Here is a 10492-nt window from a genome sequence, read left to right on the forward strand (position 1 = left end):
TTATATGATTCCACTTGTAGTAAGTACCTAGAGTAGACAAAGTCTTAGAGATAGAAAGTAGAATGTAATAGAGGCTACCTGGAGCTGGGAGAAAGGAGAATGAGGAGTTAGTGTTTCATGGTTGTAGTTGCAGTTTGGGACGATGAATATATTCTGGGGACGGACAGTGGAGATGGTGCCACACAGCATTGTGAATGCACTTAATGCCAGTCGATCGCACACTACTTAAAAATGGTTAAAATGGTAAAGTTCATGTTATAGATGTTTTACTCCCTCCCCCTCCCCTCCAAAAAACAAAACACTATTGGCAAAGGGGCAGCAGGTGAGCGGCGGGCTGGTCTGGTCCTTGTGACTGCGAACATCCCTGCTGCCCGTTTTTTGTCTGAAGGCCGGCGGGGTCGCTGGAGATCCAGAGGAGTGTCCCGAGGGAGGCGTGTTGGATACGGTTTAAAAATGAGAAGCCCCAGGCTGGGCGCGGTGACTCACGACTGTAAGTCGCGGCCCAACCCTTTGGGAGGCCGAGGCGGGTGGACCACTTGAGGTCAGGAGTTCAAGACAAGCCTGGCCAAAATGGTGAACTCCTGTTTAAAAAAAAAAAAAAAAAAAAAAAAAATTAGCAGGGCGTGGTGGCAGGCGCCTGTAATCCCAGCTACTCGGGAGGCTGAGGCAGAAGAATCGTTTGAACCCCGGAGGCGGCTGTTGCAGTGAGCCCAGATCGTGCCAATGCACTCCAGCCTGGGCGACAAGAGCGAGACTCCGTCTCAACAACAAAAATATCAGAAGCCCCTGGGGAGGGAGAGCATTAGGACAAATACCTAATGCATATGGGGCTTAAAACCTAGATGATGGGTTGATAGGTGCAGCAAACCACCAGGGCACAAGCATACATATGTAACAAACCTGCACGTTCTGCACATGTATCTTGGAACTTAAAGTAACATAAAATAAATAAAATAAAATAAAATAAAATAAAAATAGAAGCCCGAGAGAGGGAAAACAGCTTAGCAAGGGGTTGCCCCCGCCCCTCCGCAGGCTGCAGAGGGAAGAGAAAGCGCCCCCGTGGAGCCCCCAGGCCCCTGCAGCCCAGACCTAGCCCCGCAGCCCCACATACCCCAGCACCTCCGAAGCTGCGTGCAGAGCCGCCCGCTCCCACCTCCGGCTGCACCCGCGCGCCCCCTTGCGGCGGATCCCGCTCTGGCGCATAGCCCCACGGGAGCGCTCGCGTGTTGGCGATAGGGTCCCAGGTGGGAGAGAGATCTGTCCGCTGAACCTGCGCATCCCGGCCCCCGCGGAGGCTGCAGAGATTCTGTCCTTTCTGTTGGGAGGGAAGAGAGAGGGCGCCAAGGAGCCATAAGCTAGATTTTTATTAATAGATAACTTTATTTGAAAATTATCTTTAAACGAAAGAGCAAGGGGAAAAAATGGATTCTATCCTTTGCTGGACTACTAAAAAGTAACTTCCATTCAACTTATTTCAAAAGAGAACGTCGATATTGAGATGCAATATTTTTAATTGCTTTAAAATATTTAATTGTGTGCAATAATTTTTTTAACTGCTCAGTTCCAAAGCTGGAAGTTGAAGTGATGTTTTTGACAGGGAAGACTAAAGAAGAGACCCCATTGCGTCTTCATCGGAGCTGGAGGACAAAAAAAAATTCTTAGGACCCTTAACATGGAGAGTTTGAGATCCGGATACAGCGTGGGCTGTAATTAAGGGCAGTGGAAGCAGGCAGCCTTGGCTAGGATGCCGCTGCTTCTCATGACATTTTGTCTCACAAACTTAGCAAGTTCTTAGAAAGTCCAAAACGCCATATGTGTTGCCTAGTTTTCTTATATGATCACATGAAATAAATAGGAAAAATGCATATAATTTGCATTTTATTTGATAATTTTTAAATAAAAGTTACTGTTAATAAAATTTCAGGTAGGATGCTCCCTGAGTTTCTTCTGTACAATATCATTCATTGACCATATATTTGAAGAAAAGTTATTTGTTTTTTTGAGAGCAGGTACTGTTTATTAACTGACCAGCTTAGAAGAATAATCGTGGTAGACACCTTAGTTCATTCTTCTAGTAAGTCTGTCGATCTGGTCCTCCCTGTTGCCAGCATCTCCACCTTCTACAAAATGGGTGGTCTTTTTCTTCTTTCCACCTCATGGATAAGATAATTTGAAGGACCACAGGAAGTTATTTGCTTCTTTGAAGCATTTTCCAACAGTATAGATCTCATGAATCAGATCTTCCATGAAGATGATGCCATATCTACCAAGAGTTCGAGCAATCAAAGCGTTATCTGTCAAAGCAATTCGCTTCTTATTGATTTTGCCATAACCCTGCTTGTAGATTAGTTTATTTACTGACTTCAGATTCGTGTACTCCCTGCAATATATGTTCTACAATCCTCAGCATGTTAATTGAAACCTTGTTAAGCTTCACAAAGGTTCCACTGAAGATTTGACGAAGGCGAAGAAGCTGCAACACCTTTCGGACCTTTGGGCTCACACCACTTATACCTCTGATCCTGATGACAAATGCCAGTTTGGGTTCTGCAGGTACATAGAAATTGCCAGCTTTTCTTGCCATCCTTGCCATTCAAATTTCAGTTCCGTATATCTGCCTATATTCTTTGTGATAGTGCTTCACTTTTTCACATATAAGATTCCTCCCTGCCTTTCGAAGCATCTTTTGGGCAAACTTCTTTCTCAGGTATTTGATCTTCAGCTCTGTGAAATTTCTTCGCTTTTTCTTAAGGGTTTCTGGTACAGCAGGAACCTTTTTCTTCTTTGACACTCTCCATGGTTCCAGCGGGAAAAGAGGAACTATTCCTTTATTATTAAAAGATGAAATCTGCAATATCCCGCAAACATTACTTTCCCTGCTGGATCTTTAAATTATTAGTCCCATATTCCTCCGATAAAAATTCACTAAGCCTTTATGTCCTGGGTGCTGAATACACCCTGCATTTACTTTCAAGAAGAAACCTACCTTTCTTAACCTGGAGGTAGATTGCTGCTCATAAGTGACAGATGGAGTACTGTAAATCCCTGAGGGTAATTCTAGCCCTTGACCCAGTAGGATATTTACTGTCAATGATGCCCAGATTTAGAAAGAGGACGTAAACGTGGTGTCGACACCAGACAGGGCAAAAAGCAACTGCTTGTGGAAAACACACATGCATCCGTCATCACTGCAGATGAGGAGGAAAAGGAGGACAAGGAGTGAATTTGAAAAGCAGAATAACTTAGTGTAGGTCTGAGTGCTCAAAATCAAATCTGACTCCACCCTCATTGCCTTACGTGATCCCAAGAAGTTACTCAAAATATCTGTACCAACATTTCCTCAGGCCGAAAGTAGGAAGTAGCACCTTTTTCATAGGGTTGTTGGAAAGATTAAAAATAGTAAATGTCATCTGTGTCAAAACCTTGATACTAGTGTATTTCTGTTCAGTGAATGATTTGCACCCCTTTAGTTTCCTTGATATACGTTGATTAAAAAAAAAAAAATTGACTGGGCCCAGTGGCTCACGCCTGTAATCCCAGCACTTTGGGAGGTAGAGGCAGGCAGATCACCTGAGGCCAGGCGTTTCAGACCAGCCTGGCTAATGTGGCAAAATCCCATCTCTACTAAAACTATAAAAATTATGTGGGCCTGGTGGCACATGCCTGTAATCCCAGCTACTCGGGAAGCTGAGGCAGGGAGGCAGAGGTTGCAGTGAGCCAAAATTGCATCACTGCACTCCAGCCTGGCCTACAGAGCAAGACTCTGTCTCAAAAAAAGAAAAAAAAATCAACAAAATTTATTAAAATGTCTAATTGGCTTTTATTAGTGACTCGTAAAACAGGCAGTTGCTAATCAAAATAGAGGGAGCTTCAATGAGCCTGGCAGACCAGCTGGTTTTCCTAAGGTAGCTTGAACAGAAATAGGGAAACAGGAATACAAAAAGTGAATTGGTTAACATCAGTTTACTTCAGGTTACTTTACTTATAAAGGGTTGAAGCAGAGAGGACTTCCTTATCATGCTGACTTAGGCTGACTGGGCCCTTTCTGATTGCTTGCTGGGAATCTCTTGTTTTTACGAAAAGCCAGTCTATTTTGGGAATTTTCCCGTTTATGTTTCAGTTTGATTACAGTTTGATTACTTGGCACAAGCAACCCCATTATTGTTCAATCTGTTACAACCTAATGCAGGGGCTCAGTCCAAAACCATGGCCTCTCATACATTTTATTTAACAACACAAAGAAAAGAGTTTTTGTTCTGAAGCCAATTTTCTTGAGGCTATTGATAAACCGATCATAACAGAACTAAAAAATATATTCAATAAACAAGTACAAGATTAAAGAGTTGTCTAAAAAATGTAATGTAATAAGCAAAAGATTATAAATCCAAATCACTTGATTTAGGATTAGGGTGAGCTGTTCATTACGGCTCCACAGTTTGTTTTTAAGTATCACCTATTAAGTAGATATCTCACTCTAATCTCTGCCTTCAGTGAATATTATAAATTTTAAATTTATTAAATTCACACTTAAATTATGCTTTTAAAATTATCTTTGCGTCGGGCACAGTGGCTCACGACTATAATTCCAACACTTTGGGAGGCTGAGGCAAGAGGATTACTTGAGCCCAGGAGCTTGAGACCAGCATGGGCAACAAAGTGAGACTCTGACTCTACCAAAAACATTTTATTTAGCCAGGCATGGTAGCACAGGACTGTAGTCCCAGCTACTCAGGAAGTGAGGTGGGAGGATCGCTTGAGCCTGAGAGGTCAAGGCTGCAGTGAGCCATGATCATGCCACTGCACTCTAACCTGGACAACAGAGCGAGACCCTGTCTCAAAATAAAAACGAAAATAAAATTATCTTTGAACTAAAATAAATTAGGCTTTAGGCAAGTGAAATTGTCGAAACTCTGAAAGTAGGACGTACATATAGTTGATGTACTTGTTTAGCCCAGTTTATCATGTAAACAACAGGTAAGTATACCCAAGTTTCAGAAACACTTTGGGGGTTCATTAATTTTTGGTTACCTTCAAGATTTTCTTAACCTCTTAAATGAAAATTTGTGTCAGGGCCAGGCTCAGTGGCTCATGCCTTTAATTTCAGCACTTTGGAAGGCCAAAGCAGGAGGATCACTTGAGCCCAGGAATTCGAGACCAGCCTGGGAACATAGTGAGACTCCTTATCACTACAAAAAAATTTAAAATTATCTGGGCATGGTGGTACATTCCTATAGTCCAGTTACTATAGGGGCTGAGATGGGAGGATCACTTGAGCTAGGAGGCTGTGGCTGCAGTGACTGTGATTGCACTACTGCACTCCAGCCTGAGTGGCAAAGTGAGACCCTGTCTCAAAAAGAAAAAAAGGAGTAGGAAATTAGTGTGTCTAGGGCTGGGGCTCTTAGTCAAACTGGTGAAGCCCCTTCCCAGAATAATGTTTTTAATGCCTAAAATAAAAAATGAGATTGTAAGTGAGAAACTAAAAATTAGCTTGGACTTTAATCTGCCCTTGTATTCATTAGCCTGGACTGATAAAACCAGCCTCAAAATTACCAGAAAACAGTATTTCTCTCAAACCACAGTAAATCATGAAGTGTCATAACAACCTCCTTTCTTTTCTACTTAAAATTTTTTTTTTTTTTTTTTGCCAATTCCTTTATGCAAGTTGTTGTGCGTGTCTCTGTTGTCTTCGTGGAAGGCCAGAGCCACACGGTCCTAAGAGCTGGGAACCAGGAAGCATAGGCTGATCTGAAGAAGACACTTCAATCATGGGTGATGTTAAAAATTTTCTGTATGCCTGGTGAGGCAAAAGGAAGATGACTCCATCCTATGAAATTAGAGCATTGGGGAACAAAAGTAGGCAGAAATTCATGTATGAGGTTCAGGTGGAAGGGTATAATTACACTGGCATAGGAAATTCCACCAATAAAAAAGATGCACAGAGCAATGCTGCCAGAGACTTTGTTAACTATTTGGTTCGAATAAATGAAATAAAGAGTGAAGAAGTTCCAGCTTTTTGGGGTTGCATCTCTACCCCCACTTACTGATACTCCTGACACTACAGCAAATGCTGAAGGAGGTTTACCAACAACTATGGGAGGCCCTCTTCCGCCACATCTGGCTCTCAAAGCTGAAAATCATTCTGAGGTAGGGGCCTCTGGCTATGGTGTTCCTGGGACCGAGGAGCCAACTTGAAGGATTACTACTCAAGAAAGGAAGAACAAGAAGTGCAAGCGACTCTAAAGTCAGAAGAAGTGGATTTAAATGCTGGGCTTCATGGAAACTGGACCTTGGAAAATGCTAAAGCTCATCTAAACCAATATTTTCAGAAAGAAAAAATCCAAGGAGAATATAAGTACACCCAAGTGGGTCCTGATCACAACAGGAGCTTTACTGCAGAAATAACCATTTATATCAAGCAGCTGGGCAGAAGGATTTTTGCACGAGAACATGGATCAAATAAAAGATTGGCAGCACAGTCCTGTGCCCTGTCACTTGTCAGACAACTCTGCCATCTTGGAGTGGTTGAAGATTACTCCGGACTTACAAAGAAGGAAGGAGAGAGAGTGGAACCTTACAAAGTAAACCTCTCTCAAGATTTAGAGCATCAGCCGCAAAACATCATTTGAGAGCTAAATCTTGAGATTATGCCCCTGCCTGAACATCCTTCTATGCCAGTTGCACTCAGCATTGGCAAATTGGCTCATTTTGAACCATCTCGGCGACAAAACCAAGTTCCTTGGTCACCTCCACAATCCAAATGGAATCCTTGGACTGGTAGCAACATTGATGAGGGACCTCTGGCTTTTGCTACTCCAGAGCAAATAAGCTTGGACCTCAAGAATTAATTGGTGTACCAGTTGCAACAGGATCATGATTTGCAAGCAATCTTGCAGGAGAGAGTTACTGCCTGTGAAGAAATTTGAAAGTGAGATTCTGGAAGCAATCAGTCAAAATTCAGTTGTCATTATTAGAGGGGCTGCTGGATGTGGTAAAACCACACAGATTCCCCAGTTCATTCTAGATGACTTTATCCAGAATGACCGACAGCAGAGTGTAACATTGTAGTAACTCAGCCCAGAAGAATCAGTGTAGTTTCTGTGGCAGAGCGAGTTGCATTTGAGAGAGGAGAAGAGCCTGTAAAAAGCTGTGGCTACAGTGTTCAATTTGAGTCTATACTTCCTCGTCCTCATGCCAGTATAATGTTTTGTACTGTAGGTGTGCTCCTAAGAAAATTAGAAGCAGGCACTCGAGGAATCAGTCATGTAATTGTAGATGAAATATATGGAAGAGACATTAATACTGACTTCCTTTTGGTAGTACTGAGTGAAGTTGTTTCAGCTTACCCTGAAGTTCTCATCGTTCTTATGTCCACCACTATTGATACCAGCATGTTGTGTGAATATTTCTTCAATTGCCTCATCATTATGGGAGGACTTACCTAGTTCAAGAATATTTTCTGGAAGACTGCATTCAGGCGACCCACTTTGTTCCTCTACCGAAAGACAGGAAGAAGGATAAGGATGATGATGGTGGTGAGGATGATGATGCAAATTGCAACTTGATCTGTGGTGATGAATATGGTCCAGAAACGAGGAGGAGCATATCTCAACTGAAAGAAAAGGAAACTTCTTCTGAACTCGTTGAAGCTCTCAAGTACATTGAAACCCTTAATGTTCCCAGAGCTGTGTTGGTATTTTTGCCTGGCTGGAATTTGATTTATACTATGCAGAAGCATTTGGAAATGAATCCACATTTTGGAAGCCATCAGTATCAGATTCTACCTCTGCATTCTCAGATTCCTCAACAGGAACAGCGCAAAGTGTTTGATCCAGTACCAGTTGGAGTAACCAAGGTTATTTTGTCCACAAATATTGCTGAAACAAGCATTACCATAAATGATGTTGTTTACGTCATTGACTCCTGCAAGCAGAAAGTGAAACTCTTCACTACTCACAACAATATGACCAACTATGCTACAGTATGGGGATCAAAAACAAACCTTGAGCAGCGGAAAGGGCGAGCTGGCCGAGTACAGCCTGGATTCTGCTTTCACCTCTGCAGCCGAGCTCGTTTTGAGAGACTTGAAACCCACATGACACCAGAGATGTTCCAAACACCATTGCATGAAGTTGCTCTTAGCATAAAACTTCTGTGTCTAATTGGAATTGGCCAGTTTCTGGCCAAAGCAATTGAACCTCTCCCTTTGGATGCTGTGATTGAAGCAGAACACCCTCTTAGAGAGCTTGATGCATTAGATGCCAATGATGAGTTGACTCCATTGGGACGAATCCTGGCTAACCTCCACATTGAGCCTTGTTTTGGCAAAATGATGATAATGCGATGTATTTTCTACATGGGAGATGCTATCTTTACCATTGCTGCTGCTACCTGCTTTCCAGAGCCTTTTATCAATGAAGGAAAGCGGCTGGGCTACAACCATCAAAATTTTGCTGGAAACGGATTTTCTCATCATGTAGCCCTTTTATCAGTATTCCAAGCCTGGGATGATACTAGAATGGGTGGAGAAGAAGCAGAGATACGTTTGTGTGAGCACAAAAGACTTAATATGGCTATGCTAAGAATGACTTGGGAAGCCAAAGTTCAGCTCAAAGAGATTCTGATTAATTCTGGGTTTCCAGAAGATTGTTTGGTGACACAAGTGTTTACTAACACTGGACCAGATAATAATTTGGATGTTGTCTCCCTCCTGGCCTTTGGTGTGTACCCCAATGTATGCTATCATAAGGAAAAGAGAAAGATTCTCACCACTGAAGGGTGTAATGCACTTATCCACAAATCATCTGTTAATTGTCCTTTTAGTAGCCAAGACATGAAGTACCTATCTCCCTTCTTTGTATTTGGTGAAAAGATTCGAACTCGAGCCATCTCTGCTAAAGGCATGACTAGTCACCCCACTGCAGTTGCTTCTCTTTGCCTCCAAGAAAGTCCAATCTGATGGGCAGATTGTGCTTATAGATGACTGGATTAAACTGCAAATATCTCATGAAGCTGCTGCCTGCATCACTGCTCTCCAGGCAGCCATGGAGGCTCTGGTTGTTGAAGTAACCAAACAGCCTGCTATCATCAGCCAGTTGGACCCTGTAAATGAAAGTATACTGAACATGATCCATCAAAACTCTAGACCCTCAGCTGCTGATATCAACCTTATGATTGGCAGTACATGGTATGGAGATGGTCCAGGTCCTCCTAAGATGGCCCGATATGACAATGGAAGTGGATATAGAAGGAGAGGTTCTAGTTATGGTGGTGAAGGCTATGGCAGTGGCTATAGCAGTGGCTATAGCAGTGGAGGCTATGGTAGAGGAGGCTATGGTGGCAGCTCCAGCTCCTATCAGGCAGGATATGGCGCAGGTGTTGATGGAGGCTATAGAGAAGTTTCCCGAGGTGGCTATAGAGGCAACTCTGGAGGAGACTACAGAGGGCCTAGTAGAGGCTACAGATGATCTGGGGGATTCCAGTGAGGAGGTGGTAGGGGGGGCCTATGGAACCGGCTACTTTGGACAAAGAAGAGAAGGTGGCGGATATTAAGGCTTGGTTATGTCAGTTCGTGTGTGTAGACAGTAAAAAAAAAAAAGTAAATGCATTTTAACCCATTCTGTGGTTCACTGTAGCTTAAGGAAACCAAGCATATAGATGCATTAGTGATTTTGTTTATATTATGTAAAAATGTAACGATCTATCTTAGAAATACCACAGTTTGTATTTTTATTTAAGGAGTAAAGATTTGCCTTTAAAAATAACTTGATATTTTCCTGGCTTTCATTTAATACAATGGAAAATAAAGTATTACACGAGAAAAAAATTTTTTTTTAGAGACAGTATCTCATTATGTTACCCAGGCTGAAATGCAGTAGCTATTCACAGGCATGATTATAGCTCACTATAGCCTGAAAGTCCTGGGTTCAAGCCTCCTGAGTAGCTAGAACTTCAGGTGCATGCCACCTTGCCTAGCTTCCTGCTTTCTTATTCAGTGAGAAACTTTGTTCTCTAAAATCATAGATTAGAGACAACTTCGTGTTTGAAATTACATCAGGAACAATAAAATATCCCACCTTTGCTTGAAGGACCTCAGTCATTCCACGCAGAGAACTGGCCTCAATTTATAACCCAGATGTCAAGCTTCTGATAAGGGGTTTCCAGACACAAAACTCCACCGCTATTTTAACTTCATAGTCTCCAAAGCAATAGGCCCTTCGTCCACTTTGCAGTCTAGACCTAGAGCCTGTGTGTTGATGGCAGCAGCAGGCCGTCTGGAGCAGCCACTGCCATCATTGTCATACAGCCTTGTTTTGCTTTGAGCCTACCAAAATATTGCTTATTTAAATTTCATCTCAACTCCGCATTTCCCCAGAATCCTATCACTCTATCTGGGGAGATGCCATGTGGTCCAAGCAGTCTTAGGCTGAATGGGCAAGGACCCAAGGGAAACCAATTAGATTGAAATTCAGTTCTGTCTGTGGGCCCTCAAGAT

The 10492-nt window shown here is 42.6% G+C and overlaps 2 pseudogenes; one reads left to right on the forward strand and one right to left on the reverse strand.

The window, feature by feature from the left end:
- Nucleotides 1-2058: 2058 nt before the first annotated feature.
- Nucleotides 2059-7677, reverse strand: LOC100581208 (annotated as a pseudogene).
- LOC100580668 lies at nt 5766-9549 on the forward strand (annotated as a pseudogene).
- Nucleotides 9550-10492: the final 943 nt, after the last annotated feature.

The sequence above is a fragment of the Nomascus leucogenys genome, chromosome 5 (assembly GCF_006542625.1).
Source record: "Nomascus leucogenys isolate Asia chromosome 5, Asia_NLE_v1, whole genome shotgun sequence".
In the NCBI taxonomy this organism is placed as follows: domain Eukaryota; kingdom Metazoa; phylum Chordata; class Mammalia; order Primates; family Hylobatidae; genus Nomascus; species Nomascus leucogenys.